Source organism: Amblyomma maculatum, chromosome 1 (assembly GCF_055883805.1).
Source record: "Amblyomma maculatum isolate TAMU_Amacu chromosome 1, ASM5588380v1, whole genome shotgun sequence".
NCBI lineage: Eukaryota > Metazoa > Arthropoda > Arachnida > Ixodida > Ixodidae > Amblyomma > Amblyomma maculatum.
In genome coordinates, this window is record NC_139344.1 from 391,433,677 (window position 1) to 391,455,913 (window position 22,237).

Below are 22,237 nucleotides of genomic sequence, written 5' to 3' on the forward strand. Positions count from 1 at the left end.
CTGGCCAACACTATCAAGGATAGGTTACACGCAAAGAACAACGACAAGAAAGTAGATGACTGAGTAGCTCAGTCGGTACAGCCCCGGACGCGAAATTCGGAGGTCGTGGTGTCGGATGCCACCAGCCACAAATGGTTGGCTTTTAAAGATTTAGCTCTCCTACTAGAGGTGCAACCTCAAGTTTGGTTCGCTGGGAGCAAATGACGATCTGACCGCGAAGTGTCCACCAAAAAGTGAGATAGGTGAGATACTGAGCCTTCTGTTGATTCCCGCATGCATTTGCAAGAGGAACAGGGGGTAAGGGGGGGGGGGGGAGGGGGGGGAGGGGGGAGTGGATAGAGTTTGAAGGAGACGAATCACCATAGTGACAGTCGGGTGGGAGAGAGGACAGCCCGAGATCAAAAGCAGTTAGAGGCGGCCTGGTGTCTGCCCTCTTCTCTGGTGTCTGCCCTCTTCTTTCTATATCTGTCGCGCCGAAATCCGGGAGGTTATCATGGTCTCCTCCATCGATCCTTCCTGGAGGTTACTAAAAAAAACGGCATCGGCTCTCCAGGAAGATACCAGGAGCTCCTATAGCGAACCCCACCGGAGACGAAGAGGCTTCACCGAGGCACCATAGAATACACAAAAAAGAAACGCGTCCTCCAGCGCGCTTTCCAGACCCGGCTGTGCCATAAGCAAGGGAACCTTTGAATTCGAACGCATTAAGTATGTCGCGCTACAGCTATTCAACGTGAGACTGAAAACATGCAAATACAGTATACGCGTGCTCAACGAGGTGCAGGCTTTTCAAGACCACGTTTTTGGAAGACATGACATCTGCATTAGAGTTTGAGGAAAGTGCCACACGAACAATGACGCTCCTCTGCCACCACATCGAGGCGCTTCATACCCACGCTACCGCTGTCAACAGTCTTTTTATGAGGGCAGCAGTTGAACTACCCCCTGAAGCTGCATCCTCATCAACAAAAGCAGCTTCACCTAAAGAAACTTCGACTGCTTATGGAAACCAGAATATAACTTAGGAGACGGCACCCCGCCGGGGTGGCGCAGTGGTTACGGCGCTCGACTACTGTTACCACGGACGCGGAATCGAATCCCGGCCTCGGCGGCCGCTTTTCGATGGAGGCGAAAAGCAAGGTTCCCGTGTGCTGTGCGATGTCAGTGCACGTTAAAGAATCCCAGGTGGTCGAAATTTCTGGAGTCCTCCACTACGGCGTCTCTCATAGCCTGAGTTGCTTTGGGACGTTAAACCCCACAAACCAAACCAAACCAAACATGCCGACTTTTAAATTAACTTGGCAGGCAGGCGCGCGAGTGGGAGCGTTTTTCTCTGCTCGACTGGTAGGTGCGCTGTCGCAACCTGGCAGAAAAACCATCTCTGGACTTTTTCTCTTCCCATTTGAAGGCATTCTTCGGAGCGTGTAAAGAAAAGGGGACAGCCACTCACACCATCTACACTGAAGAATTACATAAACGCAAAGAAAACAGGACAGCGCTGAACAAACCTTGCACGGTGCCACGACTTACGATAGCTACTATGCCTGCAAGTCTGCCGCTCACCAGCGCCTCCGGCCTAGCGGCGCCCCCGACGGAAATGCCAACTTCCCCAAGCGGCAGGAACTCGCAGCGGGGCCTCGCCTGGCAATGGTAGTGGCGGCGAAGTCTTCGTGCTGTGTGCGAAACAATTCTAGTTAAACAACCATAGTTACCTAAATACACCATATTTAGAATAAATACACCAAATACACAAGCGGTTGTGTTCTACCTTAGTCCCTGCATGTCTAAAAGCGCTAGGACTATGTCTGTTGAACCAATCCATGACTATATATATTTAGTATCTACAGTGTACCTTGGCCAATCCCCCGCCGTGGGTATGTGCCATTTTGTCTGAGGTCATAATCATCATCTGCTTGCTTATGAAGCTTTGCCCTGTCTTTTAGTTATGTCTAGCCTTGTTGTCCGTGACAATATTACGGTAATTGAGGTTCCATGAGCATTTTTTGTTTGCTATGAATTTTTTATATTTGGTGACCAAATGTCTCGACACAAAGGAACGAACCTTAGTTCTGCAAAATACGACGAAGTTTTTCTCGAAAAAAAAAAAATCGCCTATCGCTGGAGGCGGAAAACATCGTTTTTGCCATATCAAAAAGCTGCATATTTGGAGACTTGCTGCTTCCACACTAAAATATCGTCGTATATTACTTTTTACTCACTTAATCTATACAACATCTACTTTTACAAACATTATTGAGAATACGTTTTATTGTTACAGTTGATTTTGTAAAGAATCGTAAACTTCGCTTCAGGAGCGACGCACTGCAAAAAAGTTCATTTTCAACCTTACATACTGGCATGATAACTTAAGTTGTTTGCACTAAAAGTTTTTGTTTATTGTGCAGATTATGTTCTTAATTCCACACAAAATTTCGAGCACTAGATTGTTAGGTGTGTTTTCCATGAGGCATCAATATCGCCCAACATTTGAAAACAGCAATAAGAAGCAACATTAACTCCAGTTAAAAAAAAAAAAAAAAAAAAAACATCTTGTTTTATTAATATTCCTCTCAAGACTCCTCGCTGCCTGAGAAATATTGCGGACTAAAAACGTGTTGCATTATAATGTTTAAAGTTATAAAAATAGATATAAAACCTAGCGCTTGTGTAGAAAATTGTCAAAATTCAGCCCTACATTCTGACACTACTAAAAAAAGTGTTGCCAGAAAGCTTTTTGTTTATATATTATCCAGGCCTCGTTCTTTATTTCTGGAAAAATTTTAAGCTCTAGACTTGTCCGTTCTTTCTCCATATTATTTTTAAATCGGCCAAAATTCGAGAATATAAAAAAAATGGGCGAATTGATTCAATTTAAAAATCTACGCCGACTTCTTTATTTATCGAAAGCAACTAAAAACAATCCTAAGTAGTTTATAAATATCAGGTGCTAAAAGGTATTGATTGCATTATGTAAACTAAAAATATAAAAATAAATATAGAACGCAACGCAATTTTTTATTCTATGGAAGTGATTAGGGCTTCCCTTTAAGTAGTAGGCGTCGAAGTTTAGACAGTATTTGCTGAATTTAGTTACATTTTATCTTATTCAGTATCCAAAGCCATCTCAATGCTTATAAATCCGTTTTCTGCTTGTTGACAGTGTTGATGATAGTTTAAATGTAATAAATTCGCTACTTCTAGCAATTTCATGGAAGAACGCTAGTGATAGTTGAACTTTTTCTATATGCTGTATTTTTTTTTTATTTTATTGAGAGGTGCAATGGTATTCAATCTAGTTCTTAAATACAATATTTCATTCCTGGGTTATGAAAGAAATCAAGAATATCTTAATTTCGAAGACAATTTTTCGAATGCGCTCAAAATTACCATCATAAGCAAACCGCTTTACAGCATCATATTTTGGTGTAACTTTGTATTCTTTTTATGGGATCAGCATGAAAGAGCTGAGATGACGATTAATCTTGTCGATAGAGCTATCTAGCTCATAAAAAACGCGAGCCAACACGTAGCGAACCCGCCCTCCAATTAAACTGAAGGTTACGCTTTGCATGTTAGGTTGACGGTGGCTCGCATGGTGGCTCGCATATAGCAGAAAACCGGAGGATAAACTCGAACCACAAGAACCTGCACGAAGACAGCCTCAAGGAAGACGGAAAAGTGAGGACAAGAGCTCGACACAAATTACTGCAGTCTGCAGGAAACAGTGCATGTCGATTTCGCGGAATATCCACGAAGGGGTGCCATTTTAATAGGCACAGTTAGACAACCGAGGTCAAGGTCGCTCCTCGGCAACTATTATGTATAAACATGCATAGGGAGCTGAAGAGGTAACGACAGCTTCGACTAATAGTGGCAGCACCGCAAGGATTGTGGTTTGGGATTGTAAAAAAACCTGTTTGATAATTTGCATGTGGCAACCTCTACAAAATCATTCGCAACCTAATCGACAGATTCGAATTATTTCCTGAATCTGCCGTCCCCTCGTCTACCCAATATGAATCACTTAGTAAATGCAGCAGATTATCTCAAGACTGCTGAAAACTGGCTCTCTCGCCAATCCATATAAATATTAATTTATATATCCTTAAATGCGAAAATTACAATGCTCGAAAACCAAATCTTGCTTACTTACGAAACGACTGCCAATCTTTAAAGGCTAGGGCGTAACTCCACCTAAACAACCCTTTGGGGGGCTGCGGTGTACAACTCGAACCTAGAAATGCAACTGCGAATCGTTGTGTGGCCTTTGGAGGCCGTCGATAGTCAAGGAATATTGTCCACCTCAAGTAGTAAGAAGAATAAATCCAGTGATTTGAAAAATCCTAAATTATTGACTAGATTAAGTTCCTTTCCTTCTCTCTCTAACACTGTGGCATGATTACCGTGGTCTGGCGCAGAAACTAAGCAGCACGTCGGATTTCGATAGTGCTTTCTAACGTTAGTGTCTTCGTCTGAGCTGTACTTCCGATACGTGCATGAGTGACGCTAACGGTTGTCGTGGTACGCGACAGAGCACTAGATGCACGGGAAACCATGAGCTTCCTCAAGGGAGTTCGTGGTCAGCGCAACTAAGGAAGTAAGGAAGGCCAGAAAATAGCTTCACGTTTTTTACGACCTCCGTGGCAACTATGCGACGCAGTAAAAGCAAGGGTGGCTTCGAAACGCGCACGCCAATGTGTGCAGTATCAAAATGGAGGCATCTGTTGCCTACGTGCAGCTTGTGCAAATTCGGCAGGGCTGTTAAAGTGTGTGTTCTGGTGCTGACCGCCGAGAGGCTCATCATGGTTCCACGCTCTTATGAATCCTATTTTCAGACATAAGCGTAGCGAACCTGCAACGAATCTTTCGCTTTTGCGGGCGAGAAACACAGCATCAGTCGTGCTTGTCGCGACGTCACTGTCACACAGGTATAGTACTGAGTTGCTGATTCTGTGCCTAAGGACCCTCTCCCTAAAGAATTCCGGAGGATGGTGCCTTTAGCCCTATCGCGTTAATTAAAGACTGAAATGACACTTAGTGACCTGACCCAAGGCAAAGTTCACTGCTGTGTACTGTTCGAGGTCAATGGCTATCTAAAGAAAGAATATAAAGGCCTGTTGCAAGAGAGATATCCACATATAAGCATATATTAAAGGCTAACAGCGTAACACCCTATGCGCGCGTGCCCACCTTTAAATAATTCCCACTTATCGTCCTTTATTCAAAGCAACGCACGACCGACTCTTATTGTCGTTCGCTTAAAATGCTGTGAAGACAAAGTCGCAGAGGCCCACCCATTCAGTTGGCGTCATTCGACCTCCACACTTTGCTGAAGCAAGACTTCAGGAAAAAAAAAAGTCCATTGGGCGCTTTAAAATTCCTGTCATATCAAGGAGAGAAAGGAATTAAAAAAAGAAAAAAAAAAACTCGCGAGCAACCGACGCCATCAAGACCATCTTGGCGCTGTCGTCACGTCTCGACGTGCTCGAGACGTATCGCTGTTTAAATGAATTTCTTCGAGGCACTTCAAACCAACTCACACTGTACGTTGTTCGCCGCCTCTTACGCAGTGGCGATGACAAGTGCCCCGCCTCAAAAAGGAATGCATCAGAGTCGCTCCATTTATACACTCACGGACCGAGCAAGCCATGCAGAAAACGACAAAGTGGCGACACTTTGAGAGGCTCAGAAACACCAAACACGCAAATATTGCGGAGACACGATGAAGCGCTGGAGGAAAGGATCTAGGGAAGGAAGTGGGCGGCATTCACTTGAGAGTGATTCGGCGCTGAAAAGGCTTCGCTTTCACACTCCATCGGCGTGTAGTGTGTGTGAGTCCACGAGAGCAGCGCGTGACGCCAAGTTAAGGACCGCATTTTTATTCTCTTTTTTCTCTCTCGCTATTTTGGTGCTTCGCACCGCGCCGTCCTTTGCTTCTTCCGAGTGGCGGCTCGTCAATCTCCGACATAGTTGTTGCCGCGTCGACATTGGAAGCCTCTGCACAACTGGCGGGCTGCTTCTCCACCAGCGTCTTCCTTCTCCATCCTTCCTCCTTGGCTCTAGCTGCGTCCATCTTCCCTTTTGTACACCGTGCACTCTGAGTTAGAGAGTAAGGTGTAAGAAGGAGTGTGTGTGTGTGAGATAGAGAGAGAAATAAGAAAGGAGCGAGGGTACCCATTCTGCACTCGCCGCTGCTTTGGGAGGTTACTGCCGCCCCCTAACCTTCGGGAACCCTTGGCCCCCGTCCATCCAACGTGCTCTTTCTTTTCTACCCACTGGCTCCTATGGCCGCCGCCCCTCAGGTCTCGCTCTGATGGAGCCTTCTCCTGTACGGCCAGCTGTTGCGCCTTCCATAAAACATGTCACTCGGGTCTCAAGAGCAACCCTCTCACTGAGCCGCCCTTTGCCGTACTCTTTTTCGCTTTCTTCGTCCCGATGAGCTTGCTGGTATGCCGTTCTGTTTCCTCTTTTATGCTCTTCTTCCTCGGCCTGTCTGCGCCTGTCTTTATACCTCGTTCTTTCGGCTTGATCCGCAGAGCCACCGAATGTTTGGTTTCCCTGGCCGAAGCCTCGCCTGAGACTCGTTCCCGCTCACATCTAGAAGGGGTTTTGTCTCGCTCGGATTCTCTTACCTCGTCTACCCTTTCATCGCTAACCTTTCCTCTGGGATCCCGATATCCAGACGTTTGTGTGGGTGGCTCGCATGGTGCGAAGGTCGAGGAGCACCAACAGCTTCTTCTTGACAATCACTTCGAGAAATATACGTGCATATATAGAGTACTTGAAGATTTTGCGGGGTGACTAAATGTAGCGATACCATTATTTGGCAGTTAGTTGGAGTATAGAGAGAGAGAGGGAGAGAAGGAGAAGAACGAAAAGCAGGGAAGTAAACTAGGCAATGCCCAATAGGCTAAATGCACGTGGGGAGGGAAAGAAAGGGAGAAAAATGAAAGAAAGAGCGGCAGCGAAATGGGATTTTCACGTGTCCTTAGACGACTATTATAGCGGGAAAGAGGGAGCTTACTTAGTTTATAGTCGGGAACTAGCGCGTTCACCGCTTTCCTTTGTGATTATTTGTGATTAATGTTTTCTCCAAGACTCTAGAATATTTGATTTTATAAGAGTACGAGAGTCCTAACGGCGGAATGTAGCAGCAATGAAGACACGCTATCGCTGAGCCAATTCGTTTCATCATGGTCTCAAAGTTCACACGTTGAAGAGCCTACCATTGTCATTGCGATGAGATTGGAATATGCGCTCGTGAACGCCAATCCAAACCATCGGCGGCACAACGGCGTAGCATAACAGCGGGGAGGCCAAGTGGTATCTGCTTGAAGTAAGGAATAAATGTTTAGCGAATGAAATGTCCGACCTCCATGACTATATAGTCAAGTTTCGGGCGAAAATTCGAAGATGATTTGCTGCGTCAGATTCTGTCAGCGGTATGTGGACAAAAATGGTTTTATCGTAAGCCGATCAAGCAGCATCGTCCGCTAATTCGTTGCTAACAATGGCAATATGGTCTAGCAGCCACTGAAAAATGATTCCGCGAACACCTTCTATTGCCTGGTGGTGCAGATGTCGTACATCCGCTGCAAGTTTCTCATGGTCGCCGTCACGAAATCGGCGCAAAAAACCAGCACGGCGCGAAGGAAGCCAGTGCGGCTGCTGCGTTGAACGTTCCACCATATTCCAGAAACGTCTTTCTCCGCGCGAGAGACCACAGCTTTTTACATGGCGGCCACATCGTGACTCTCCAGGCGTCTATCTGCAACAGTGCCCGGTGAATAATTTGATGTTCGCTTATTTGACTCTCTCGTGTAATGTTCAGCGTTGTAAAGCCTCTGTTATCGAATGCCTCTTTAGTTGCATGCTTAGCATCGTCTTTCTATGAACCTCTCGTCTGTGCATTTTAACGTTCGTGTGAATTTCTCTGTATCGTCCCTTGCTGTGCATAAAGTTTGTTTTTGTTTGTTACTTCGGACTCTGACCCGGACTTTGGCTTGAACCGGCGAAAGGTGGGCACCAAACGGCCACCCCCTTCTGTCACTACAAGGTAGTTGGCTTCCGGCTGAGCTTGCCGCGCATGGTCGAGGGCATCTCCTTTGAGACCGGGACAGGTGTCTGGGAGTGTGTGCGCCATTAGTGGCGCATCGTTAATAACTCAAATTATTGTCGGGTGACATTCATCATGGCTCAATGCACATAGAAGGCATAGGGTAGCTTGAAAGCATTTTACTTTAGCTAAAACAAAGCTAGAAAATGGGCTGTGTGTTGGTTAAAGTAAAATGCATGAACAAATTGAGCTGAACTACTCGCTACTGATAGTGGTTAGGGAAACTCTTTATTTCAGCGATACACGGTGGCGAAATGTTGAGGAACAATGATATCGATATTAGTCATTACGGTGTACAAGCTCGGTAGCATATAGAATAAAACTCTGGGGCGTGCAGTGCGCAGCAGTGCAGCTTGGATTTTATACAGTAGTTTGAGAGGTCGTTTTCTTCTTTTTTGAGGCAAGGCCTTCATACGAAGAAAAAGATTTTCATTCTTATAACTGCTGGCAAGGAACTTTATTGACGCTGGAGTCGCCAGTTTTCGAAACGTGCCAAAAAAACAAAATTTGGTCGTCCCATGATCACGTTTACCAAGCAGAATGACAAAAAGGACGTCCCACTTAAACGCTTCTCATGGAGCGCTCGCGTCAGAATTGGCAGATTTGTCCACAGCAGAACGAGCGACGAAAAAGAAAATTAAAGAGCACTGCAGAATCTTTATTGGAGTAATGCGAAAGCACGGATGCTGCTGTTGGTTGCTTCTAGTTGATTAATTCACTTTTTGGTTACCTATTTTAGTCTTTGGTACTTTCAAATTGTGCGCCAATCCCTTCCTATGCCCTTCTCTGGCTCGACTTCAGGTTGCGTGACGTCACATCCTTGAAGTCACATTAGTTGACTGATTTAACTATTTAGTATTTGATACATATTGAGGTCACCCTAACTGACTGAATTAACTATTTTAGTATGTGATACATTCAAATGTGGCGCCAACCCATTGGCTAATGAGACCATTTTCGCCTTTACTTTTAAATTTCTTGCCTCTAATTAATTACCTAATTACTTTTTTGGACACAACATTACGTCACCCTCTATCGATTACGTCACAATTGTTGCGGACACGATTTTGCGGAACGCTCTGTGGACGCGATCTGCGGACAGAAATTTGTGAACATAGCGAAGTAGTGCTTTAGCATTAAAAAAAAAAAATAAACGAAACTTGGTCTGTGTAATAAACGTAAACTGATGATTCCTCCTTGTGTTATAGTGTTCTTAGAGTGCTTCTTAAAGAAAACCCTTATTTGTCTTTGATTAGTTCCACGGGGTGGTCGTTTTTTTTTTTTTTTTCTGTCTTTTTTTTTTACTCTACACATGAAAACGACCTTGGTGCTCTGTGGAGCAGGAGAAAGGACCCGCCCTTTATCGCCCATAAAGCGAGTCGATTGCACTCCAATGCTCCCAATTCGCTCGGGCACACACCGAAAGCATTTCCTAGGCTTCAACTCTTCTCAGTCAATCCCGAAGATCCTTTGTTTTCACTCGCTTGCAATCACGAAGGGTGAGTCCGATTCACAGAACGAAAAACATCCCCGCAGAAAGGCATGGAAAAGAGCACTCTGGGCATGGAAAGCAGAGAAAACGTGACAGAGTCAGTGAGACACACCCATGCAAAAGGAAAAAAAAAAAACAACAACACACAGAGACATCAGCCAGCCCATCCAGGCAAACAAAGAGAAGACCGAATGTGATTGCAATGGGAAGATATAAAGGACCAACGGAGATTGTCAGTTTGGGCCGACCTAAACGAAAACGTGACTCCGGTCCGGGCGTGGGGAAGAAAAAAAAGACAAACACCGCCAAGAACAACTCTCCGGGTGCGAAAAAAGGAGTGCCTGCGTGCACTCCCCTCTGGTGGACGACCGCTGGCAGTCCTGCGAACTAACTCTTGGTCCACAGCGGTCTCAGGAGCAGGAGCGTTTATCCCTGCGGAGATCCCACGCGGGCGGTTGTGTTTTCTTTGGCCTCATCCGCGAAGCAGCTGCACCATCGCCGCAGCCGTCCTGTTTACGTTTCGATCATCACTTTGGTGCTTCGCCTCGCTTCACTGTCGTGGCCGGCCACATTTTCTCGCTATCAGTCTTCCGCGTCGAGAAGGAGACCCAGACTCAGACTGGCACTTGACTTTGGTCTCACTTCGCGACTTCGCTTCCAAGTGCGCATGCGCAATTTAGCTGCGGCTTTGTCGATTGGGGTGGGCACGACAGCGGTCGTCTGATTCTGCTTATTGCAAGAGAAAAGGGTTGCGAAACTATTGAGCAGACTTTCTTCGTTTGCTGTGCCCGGAAAGTGTCGTTTAGCTTCAGAGTGAGCCAAATTGGCAGTATCAGCAGCAAAGGAACTGTATAGTTTAGTTTTCAGAAAGAGACCTCTATTACGCCAAGGTCATCGGGTGAGACTATTTTACCTTGAAGACAACAGTTTGATTTAAGCCTATGTAGGCCGCTTAAGATTGCATTCACCAGTTACTCCAACTACCTTGACCTTTGACCTTTCGGCTTTATCTTCGCCATGGAAGTTTAACAATAAGGGTAACCAAGCCAAACAGAGCTTTCGCTCTATATCTACATTTAAAAAAGAGCTGAAACTTCATAGTTTGTTTAGGGGGGAAGGAGGGAGCGGGCAATTAGACATTATGGATACATCGTCTGCTGTAATTTTGCGTGTACATCGAAGTAAGCGCCTGCTGAACGGAGGAAGACAAATCATTAGAGAGCCACATGCTCTGCACTTGCACAAAACGGCTTTATAGGTTCGGCCGACTTTTACAAAGTTCCTCCAAAAAACCGAAGTCACCTGCATACGTTTTATCGTGGCGCTACGGTCGTTAAGCCTGTATTGGACCATTTGCTTGTCCGCTAGCCTAAGGGAAAATATAAAGCCCTAAAGTGCTGGAATGTCACTAGGATTACATTAACCAATATATTTACTGCGATTTTGCTTGTCGTGCGCCATGGTAGTTGTGAGTCTAAGTCGTTCTGTTGAGCATATGTCACGAGGTCGAGTCTCTGTAGTGGTGACCGCATTTGGGAGCGGAATGCAAAGAGGACTGTGCGCTATGCGATTATACGGACCGTTACAGAACCCCAGGCTGTAGTGGCAGGAAGTTGTCAATGTTGTCCAAACTAAACGCGGTCGAAGCAGCCGGCCCAAGACACAATAGAACCGCGTACCGCATAGGTGCGTTACGTTGCTTATTCTCGATGTAGTCGAGCTTAATAAGATTTCTTTCACTATACGGTGTCTACCACAGCTCATATGTGCCGCCTAAAGAAGTAGAATCTTGGAGGTATTTTAATCATTTTCACTTAAAGGTGCGATATTTGTTCGTAATGAAACTCGTCGAGTTTGCAAACTCCATGAGAAACTTCAAATGTTATTTCATGGACAACATTCAAAACTTAGCTTTAGCTTATCTGTGATCGCATTTTGTCCGTATTGGGTGTGCTGCAAAAATTAATTTCCCTGCTAAAATGTTCTGTTTATAAACAAATGAATCGTCAATTATCGGTGCTCATATGCTTGAACAAGGTAAAAGAACCCAGCAAATACGGTTATTATTTGTTCTTGCTTTGTCACGTTTGTGTGTTTCATAAATAATTTTTAGACGCTAGCGTCTATTTTCACCCAGTATGACACAGAAGCCCTCAAATGCAATTCTGAATTGCATGTAATACTGACATGAAATTGGCAAATCAAACATAAAATAAAGTTGGTTTCGAGTTCTCTGTAAGTTTCGTACAAACACCCACTCTTTTTCCCTTTTTCTTACAGAGAGTGCAAATGCGGCGCTTAATCAACCAACTCACTGTGAAGAAGATCAACCCCTTTGCTGTACGCTGTGAAAGAAGAAACAGTGTGTGGAATTGTTATCGTACAGATCATCGTGCTGGTCCGAATCGCCCCGCTTCCTCGCCACCTCAGCGCCATCCTCGACCTGTAAATTAAACCTTCTCCTGCATTTGGTGGAGGTGCGGTTTGATAGCCTTGCCTCACGCTGAAGCTTCGTACACGCACGCTACCGGCCATTCGTATGACCGTAGACGAACACTCACCAACCGCCCCGATGACCCCGCCGGTCGTCTGCTCTGGCTCCTTACGCCAGCGAGACCCTGCGTTCTTCAGTGGTACTGACGACACCGACTGTGACAACTGGCTTGCTTCATACGAGCGCGTGAGTTTATACAATAAGTTGGACGACACAACAAAGTTAACGAACGTTATCTTTTATTTGACCGGAGCTGCTAACCTGTGATATCGTAAACACGAAGTCGATATCGCGAATTGGGACTCGTTCAAGGCGAATATTACCACCGCGTTTGGTCTTCCTGCTGTACGCACCAATGACGTACGGTGTTGTTGCTGCCCAACCAAGGCCACCTAGCTACCCTTTGGTGTACGCTACGTCTCCAGGGCCTGCTCTGAAATTTCTTCATGCTCCATAGCCATTGGTTCCACCTCGTCCGCAGCTCCACAATTCTTGGCTAACAAGTGATAACCATCCCATCTGTTACTCCTGTGTATTTCCTGGTCATATTTCCCGGTACTGCCGAAGTCACGCTCATGACTATTTTCTGCCGCACTCAATGTCAGCTTCCTGGCAGCCGCCGATCCATCTGCAAGTTCCGTCGCAAATGACCGTGCCCCCTATTCTCTTCGCCGCTCAACTTCGCCGCGTAGCCGCTCCCTGTCTCCTCTGCGACGGCATCCCAATCTTGCTCAAGAGGAAACTGAATGCCGCAGTTCCTGAGGCGAGAACTGCGCAACGAGCGAATTGTAAAAGGCCTCACGTATCTCCCGCAAATCTGCTTGAAGTTTCTGTTGAGGGCTGTTGAGGGCGCTGTAGTACTGGCTCTGGTCGACACCAGCGCTGCTGTTTTTGTCATAGCTGCAAGTCCTTACCGTTCATTGCGCAAAGTGACAACAGCTATTTCAGGATTCTCGCTATGCACGGTAAGTGCCCAGCCTGTAGAGCCTATAGTGGTGTGCACAGCTGGAGTCATCATTCAAGAAGTTGTGTATGCAATGAGTTCAGCGTTTTGCCTTCCTGCTCTCATGACCTTATCTTGGGTTGGGATTTCTCTCCGTTCTTTTTGCTTTACGGTCGGTGTCCATCCGCTCCCCTTGATACTGTCCTCCCCTACAACCCTGACGCATCAGAATGTACTACAGTGACCGAAGCTGCACAGTACGCCGAACAGTGCCGCCAGATTGCCGGGACGTTCACGACCGACTCTCAGTGGTGCCAAAAAATTGTCATGACACCGATCAGAAACATGCACCACACTTCGAACCCGGCTCACTAGTGTGGCTATGGGTTCTATCCGGCAGTTCCTGTCTCTCAACAAAACTTATTTCCAAGTATCGCAGTGGTAAGACGCCCGACTACTGTGCCGGAGTTCCCGGGTTCGAACCCGACCGTGGCGGCTGCGTTTCGATGGAGGCGAAACGAAGAGGCGTCGTGTGCTGTGCGATGTCAGCGCACGTTAAAGATCCCCAGGTGGTCGAAATTACTCCGTAGCCCTCCACTACGACTCCTCTTTCTCTCTTTCCACTTTCATTCCCACCTTCTCCCTTCCCTTACGGCGCGGTTCGGGTGTCCACAGAGCAAGTGTGACAGTTACTGCGCCTTTCCCTTCCTGTGAACCAATTTATGGACCCTATACCGTGTCAACGAACGCACTTCACCCCTGAATCACGTTGTTGAGCCGCTTAATAATAAATAATAATAATTGGTTCACAGGAAGGGAAAGGCGCAGTAACTGTCACACTTGCACTGTGGACACCCGAACCGCGCCGTAAGGGAAGGGAGGAAGGTGGGAATTAAAGTTGAAAGAGAGAAAGAGGGGCCGTAGTGGAGGGCTACGGAGTAATTTCGACCACCTGGGGATCTTTAACGTGCGCTGACATCGCACAGCACACGGACGCCACTTCGTTTCGCCTCCCTCGAAACGCAGCCGCCGCGGTCGAGTTCGAACCCGGGAACTCCGGCACAGTAGTCGGGCATCTTACCACTGCACCACCCCGGCGGGGCAGCCGCTTACGCCGTCTTTCGATTTCCGACGCCGTGGCCGCGACACTGTACATGTGCAGCGCCTTGAGCCGTTCTATGACCTCATTGTATCTTCGTCCCCTTAAGTCGCCAAGATGGCTCCTTTTTCTCTGGGGGGCATTGTAAAGAAGATCGACCCCTTCACTGGACTCTGACGAAGAAGAAGCAGTCTGTGGAATTGTTATCTCGCAGATCATCGTGCTGGTCCGAATCGCCCGCTTCCTCGCCGACCTCGACGCCGTCCTCGCCATGTAAATTAAATCTTCTTCTACATTACATAAGCCCCGCCGGGGTGGTGCAATGGTAAGACGCCCGACCACTGTGCCGGAGTTCCCGGGTTCGAATCCGACCTCGGCGGCTGCGTTTCGATGGAGGCGAAACGAAGAGGCGTCGTGTGCTGTGCGATGTCAGCGCACGTTAAAGATCCCCAGGTGGTCGAAATTACTCCGTAGCCCTCCACTACGGCTCCTCTTTCTCTCTTTCCACTTTCATTCCCACCCTCCTCCCTTCCCTTACGGCGCGGTTCGGGTGTCCACAGAGCAAGTGTGACAGTTACTGCGCCTTTCCCTTCCTGTGAACCAATTTAACTACATTACATAATTCATAATTTCATTTCAGGCTGTAATCTGTTCGCCCCGCCGGGGTGGTACAGTGGTAAGACGCCCGGCTACTGTCCGGAGCTCCCGGGTGCGAACCCGACCTCGGCGGCTGCGTTTCGATGGAGGCGAAACGAAGTGGCGTCCGTGTGCTGTGCGATGTCAGCGCACGTTAAAGATCCCCAGGTGGTCGAAATTGCTCCGTAGCCCTCCACTACGGCTCCCCTTTCTCTCTTTCCACTTTCACTCCCACCTTCATCCCTTCCCTTACGGCGCGGTTCAGGTGTCCACATAGGAAGTGTGACAGATACTGCGCCTTTCCCTTCCTGTGAACCAATTATTATTATTATTAATCTGTTCTGCTACCACGTCTCGGCCGTTGTTGTGGCTGTAGGAAGAAAGAAAAGAAGACGCACGGGTCTGCTACTGGCTCTGTAGCTGAGCCATCTCCGCTGCCTTTGCAGACAGAAGAGAAAATAGACACGAAAGTAAAAAGATGAGGGAGAGAAAGACACGCGCCGCAACAACAGCCGTCGTCCACCACCACCGAAGCGGTGGCGGGTGCAATAACGGCCTACAACAGATGAAATCCAGTGGCAGGCCAGCCCCCGCCGCAAGCGGCGGTGACCTACCTGCCCCATCCCCAGCAGGGGAAGAGCCATCACGTCTCAGCCGCCCCTTTCGATACATTACTATTCCGACTAACAGTTTCTACTGCACTGGTTACCGCCTGCAATAGTGCGTTTCACAAGTGCTGAAATTAAGCTATAGCACCAAGCGTAAAGAAATTACAAATTATGCTTTAAACGTGCATGCTTCCCTTACCAAAATTAGTTTTAAGCTCGCTGTTAATTAACGGTTGTTTGAGTTCGTGTTGTATGAAAGTAAAGCGAACATGAACCTAAAGTTTGCTGAACATACTAAAAGGATAGCCAAAATATTGGTTGCGCTTCATCAGTCATAGTTTAGGTTGAGCCATTTCAGTTCATTTTTAGTTGTAGTCTTACAGACCATTTTAATATCAAATATGCACTCAAGGAGTAATTTCGACCACCTGGGGATCTTTAACCTGCGCTGACATCGCACAGCACACGGACGCCACTTCGAGGCGAAACGAAGTGGCGTCCGTGTGCTGTGCGATGTCAGCGCACGTTAAAGATCCCCAGGTGGTCGAAATTACTCCGTAGCCCTCCACTACGACCCCCCTTTCTCTCTATCCACTTTCACTCCCACCTTCATCCCTTCCCTTACGGCGCGGTTCAGGTGTCCACAGAGCAAGTGTGACAGATACTACGCCTTTCCCTTCCTATGAACCAACCAACCAACCAACTCAAGAGTGCTTTGCTGAAACACAGAAATGGACATTTGTTGCAAGCCCCGCCTGGGTGGTGCATTGATAAGACGCCCGACTACTGTGCCGGAGTACCCGGGTTCGATTCCGACCGCGGCTGCTGCATTTCGATGGAGGCGAAACGAAGACGCGTCCGTGTGCTGTGCGATGTCAGCGCACGTTAAAGATCCCCAGGTGGTCGAAATTACTCCGTAGCTCTGCACTACGACTCCTCTTTCTCTCTTTCCACTTTCACTCCCACCTTCCTCCCTTCCATTCCGCCGGGGTGGCGCAGTGGTTACGGCGCTTGACTACTGTGCCCAAGGATGCGGGATCGAATCCCGGCTTCGGCAGCCGCTTTTCGATGGAGGCAAAAAGCAAGGCACCCGTGTGCTGTGCGATGTCAGTGCACGTTAAAGAACACCAGGTGGTCGAAATTTCCGGAGTCCTCCACTACGGCGTCTCTCATAGCCTGAGTCGCTTTGGGACGTTAAACCCCACAAACCAAACCAACCCTTCCTCCCTTCCCTTACGGCGCGGTTCAAGTGTCCACAGAAACAAGTGTGACATATACGGGGCCTTTCCCTTCCTGTGAACCAATTATTATTATTATTATTATTATTATTATTATTATTATTATTATTATTATTATTATTATTATTATTATTATTATTATTATTATTATTATTATTATTCTGATGCAAAGCATTTGGGAGCGACTGCGTATTACTGCATTGCACGAACCATAAATTCAGGGGAAAGATCGAAAAGAAATAAGAATCGCCGCGAAAGCATATGTTGTTATAGTTGCGTGTCGATTCTCCGTGGAGCCAAAAAAAAAAAAAAATGAAAAGAAGGCTCTTACCGTTAGTTTTGTTTTTATTGACTAGAAAGAAATGAAGTTTTCCAACCCTAGAGAACATCGAATGTGGACTTGAATAATTTGCAAGGCATAAAATACATACCTTGCTTCACGAATAATTCACGCAACTAGCTGATCGGCCGTTCAGAACGTGCACATGACATGTTCTAGTGGAGGAGCGTGCTTTATCACGATGTGATAAAGCACTGGATCTCCAGAAGCTTTTTTGTCAGTCTTGTGCGCCAAACAGCGCCATGCTTACTAACGTATGGGTTGTATGTCTTGACAGCATAGGTGTGTGTATATATATACCGTGTTTTTATAGAACACCCTACACTGGAGATCTGCAGCTAACGCTTAACTATAAGTTCCAGCAATTATGTCTGACTTTGTTAACCCCCGCTACAAATATATAGGCAGTGCTTTGTTCATCAAATACATTACCATTTTTTTTTCGCCAGAGCAGATCACGTGTTCAATACTCCCAATAATGTCAACCTAAATTCAATATGAAAATAACTAGAAATGATGTTGAGAACGCCCAAATCAAGCACGTTGACTACTTTGGCTTTGAAATGAAACAGTGCCTCACTATTCTTAAAAGAGCATTATTCCCTGGTTCGACACACATTCAACATGATGTTGAGTCTCCTAAGAACTTCAAACGACCTTGAAAAGAATTTCTGAAGGAATTTTCAGAGCAATCCAGAATTGCTCCTAGCCTTAAGCTCTTTCAGATGACAGTGTGCGAACTTATGTTTGATTCCGCCCCGCCCTGTTGCGAGGTACGGGCTGCAGACTCCGTGAAGGTGTTTAAAACGGGTCTTTAGTTGGACATTTGCGACCCAAAAGAAAAGAAGAGGGCCTCAGGTCCTTAAAGGTCAACTCCGACGATTTTTCAATGCTCACAGATATCAACGAAATTTGCATCAGACGTTCTGCTCAACGTCACCGTTACGTGTACCAAAAAGCAAAGTTGAGGACGCTTTAGTTTACCCGTAAAGTAATTTTAAAGATTGCGCTCCGGGATCTGCGAGTCGTGCTGCCAGACTGGAAATTTTCACGAATAACAATGTGCTTGATGACGTCACAGACGTGCCGGGGTTTTCGAGCAGACGACGGCGACAATGCAACGACCTTACTGGGCGCGGCTTGTACGGTGTGGCGCAGGCCTATGGTACAGGCCCATGCCTATGGTACAGGACCGTACAGGCCTCATAGGCCTGTACGGTCCTATGAGGTGCTATTGGCACGGGGCAGGACGACGGCGGCGTTACTCACGGTCTGGCACGACGCAGGCACGGCCGACAGCTTGCTTGCAAACAGCATAGATCTCGGAATCACTGTCTTGTAGTTTCAGCTCACAGTTTAATGCATTCCTTTGCAGCGATGGGTGGTAGCTAGCGTTGTGTTGCTGACGGCACGGCCATTCTGCGAAAAGCAACACACTGATTTACCACCGATTTTCCGAGAAAAACAAAAGCTTCGAGACAAATTGAATCGTGCCGGTACTCCCCTGATGGGGCTGGGACAGGTAGGTCACCGCCGCTTGCGACGGGGGCTAGCCTGCTACCGAATTTTTATTTGTTGTAGGCCGTCATTGCACCCGCCACCGAAGAGGTGGCGGGTGCAATGACGGGGACGACGGCTGTTGTTGCGGCGCGCGTCTTTCTCTCCCTCTTCCTTTTCTTTCTTCTCTATTTTTTCTTCTGTCTGCACGAGGCAGGGGAGGTGGCTCAGCTACAGATCCAGTAGCAGGCCCGTGCATTTTCTTTTCTATCTATATACAGCCACAACAACCTCCGGCGTCTCCTCTACACCTGAGAACGCATGTATGCTCGGAACATTTCACGATGGCCCACTTCCAACACAGGATGGTTCTGATAGAAGAGTTTGGCCTCGCGAGTACTGGGCGATTATTGAAATCAGATGCTGTGTCGACGATCTTTCCGCACACGACATCAACTAAACTGCCTGCCGCAGTCCGCCGGTGCCGGCACGGCTGATTGTTTATGAGTCACCGTAAGAAAAAAAAAGCATGCTAAAATCACTCGATCCCTTAAATAATACGCGATTGGATAAATTAATGTAATGAAACCCTTACTGAGGATTGCTGATCTGCAACGAGATTCTGGGTATGACTGCGATACAAGCGAATTTATTCTCGCAGCTCCCAGCTGCCGATATGTCGCTCAGCTCATCCGATATCGTGCTCTAGCTCCGCTGCTATGGTGTCGCCGAGACTACATTTCTTTTACTCTAAGACAGTTAGGATGACAGTAGGACTGTTCCATGAACAGACCATTTGCTATATGATATTACCAATTTTCCTCCTTTATGTCTTGCCGAAAGCGAGCATTACACTCGTCTTGCAACGAAGCATGCCATGTGTCATGAGGGAACCGGACTAGTAGTGAGGGTTTCGCTTCAAGCGATATGCGACCGACGACTGCACCGAGCTACTCGTGGCTGCTATTCACAGTGGCTGCTATTAGGCTACGATTGCGTAAGACGATCCAACCAGCCTTTTAATCACTTCGGGTCTTGGAGGTTTAATCATGACGCATTCCTCATCTTTTTTTTTTTTGTTTCAAACGCTAAAAAACGTGGTATTCACGAGCTGCGGTCACAATCCGACCCCAAGTGCAGAAAAACGCCAACTACCTTCAACCGCAAAGTAAAAGAAGAACGAGGCAAAAAGTGCAGAAGAATGGCGCCGCTGGAAGGAAAGCGAGTTCTCGCCCGACGAGGAATCAATAGCCGCTCAACTTGCGCCCACAATGGAAGAACAGAAAGGCACCGCCACAAAAGAAGGCTGCGGTTGGTGACGGAAAGTAGAAAGGAGGAGGAGAGAGAGGCGACTGAGCGTTGCGAGTGGCGGCAGGAATGACGACGGGACGACGGCACGACAGAAATCGGCGTCAGCGGCAGACTCGTGACGGCGCGCTTACGTTATCTGGCGTCGGCAGCAGAGGGTCGCATCGCGAACGCGCTTTCGGGATTTCGGCCCCTGTTCGAGAGTGGAGCAGAATGGCGGGAACCAGTGTCACCATTAGTTTTCCCGGCAGAAGGGAACTGGGTTCTTCCTGTGCGTTGGTTGACGAGCCCGACCTGGATGCGGAACGCGTTCGCGAGATGTTACGCGCATGCTTGAGCGGTTGCCATTTTTGTTTTCTTTTTAAGGCGAAAGCCTTCTACAATAAAGCTCATAACTCGCTGGGCTGTTCGTTTGCGAGATGTGTCACACTTCTTCGCGTGATTCCGCGGGATGCTGCGAGATCATCTGTGCGGCGCTTCCTCGAATGCCGCACCATGTAACCCTAAAAAAAAAAAAAAAAAATATGCTTCAGCGGGAATCAAACTGCTACCCCTCCGATCACCACCCGATTGCGTTAACGGACTAAGCCATGCCTGACATTTTTTTTTTCAGCATGATATTTAACACACGCATTTAAATGAAGGAGAGATATATACATCATTTACAATGTAATCAGTCTGTAGCCGAACAAGTCCAATCGAAATATACAACACAATACCACACAACTAAGTCACGTCTTAACAAAACTCCTCGAAAACGATGACAAGGAAAAAGGACACATTAATGGGAGCCATTTCGGTTGATAGTCACTGTCTTCATAAGTGTCTCTCAGCTGTTGCACCATCTGGCCGAAACGAGTGCTGGAGGAAACGAGATCGGCATTCCGGTCCAACATGTGCGATTTCCAGAAGCTGTGCAGTCCAAGGAGGAAAATCATGTCAAAATGTCCATGGTCATGTTGGGTGGCCACACACTGTGAGAATTCAATACAGTCTTCCTTCAGTGTCATTTGTAGAACGTCTCCAAATAATATCGCGCCTTTGCAGGCAGCGGAGTTAATTGTCTATCGGAGCTCGTGTTTGGCTTTGATAAAACGAGTCACGGCTGCCTGATTGTTTGAACGCCTTGTACGCCTAAGTCTGTGTACACGGCGCGTAAGACGCAATATATTTCGCCTCATCCAGGGAATTTTTATATTGTTCTTCTTTGTTTTGAGAGGGATAAAATATTGTATACATTTTTTCGCTAAGGATTCGAAATAGCTCACCAATGCGTTAACATCTCTTTTAGAGCTTAATGCTATAAATTCTTCACATCCATCAGCCAGGGTGTCCATTATTGAAATGTCATCAGCTTTATTGAAGTCCGGAAACGTGGAAAAAACAAAGTTCTGTTTAGCAATCGAAAAATTTAGGGAAACAAGAACGGCCCGATGATCGGAGATTTCCTCAATGACGTCCCGTTCGTAGCCCTTTCCAGCTATGTTAGAGTGATATGTGCAACACTGTCAAGTAAAGTATTTTTATTTTCATCTGGATTTTCCTTCAGGCCGTTTATGATAACATTGTTGCGACGGGATCGGTTGACAAGGTCATCTTTCTTTGCAGCCAACCGAGCCACAATTTTAGTGTATTAATTTCGGAATGCAAGACATCGGAATCACTGGCGCTAACTGTTAAGCTAGATGGTGGCGCTTAAGTGCAGCCACGTGAGTTTCAAGCGCATCAAAACGTGAATTCACGGAAGCTTTAAATGACTTGATATTGCCAAGGTCCTCAGCCATCTGCTTCTGTCGTCCAAGAACTTCGGCAAGCATGGTCACAATGGTAGCAGTTTTAGTTTAATATGTTACAGTAGCCGATTGTTGAGTGGCATTTGCAGAGTGCGTGCACAGTACAGAAGAACTGTCATTAGGCTCATTATATTTTGATGAGTTTCCGGGCTTCTTTGAGGGGTCAGATCTAGGAGGCCCTGGATTGATCTCCACGTCTCCACTCAACAAAAGGCGGTTGATATAATACATGGCGTTCGAACACGAATCAACTGCGTATCATGGGCAAAGAAACAGCAGCAATAAACGATTGTCTGATTTTAGGCATCGGGTATCCTCAAGGTCACATAACGGCACAATGAACAGACAGCGCTTTAGCGTTGTGTCACAGCTGCTGTTGCTTTGCCCACTAAAGAACGAAGCCTCAGATGACGTTTTTAAGCTCTTGTCTGGTGACATCGCGGTGCTCCCGATGTCGACGGTGCGCTCAAAAGTACCAAAGTTTCATGGAACACGCAGGAACCGAGCCGTTGAACCACCCGGCAAGCCGCAAATACCGCACACAGGGGTGATAGGGCAGTCGGGCGATGCACGAAAGTTTCTGCGTGCTGCTCGTAAATCGATGACCCGTCTGGAAAGTTATTATTTTATTAGGTGTATGTTATTAGAACATGGTAGGGGAGGAATCAGTAAT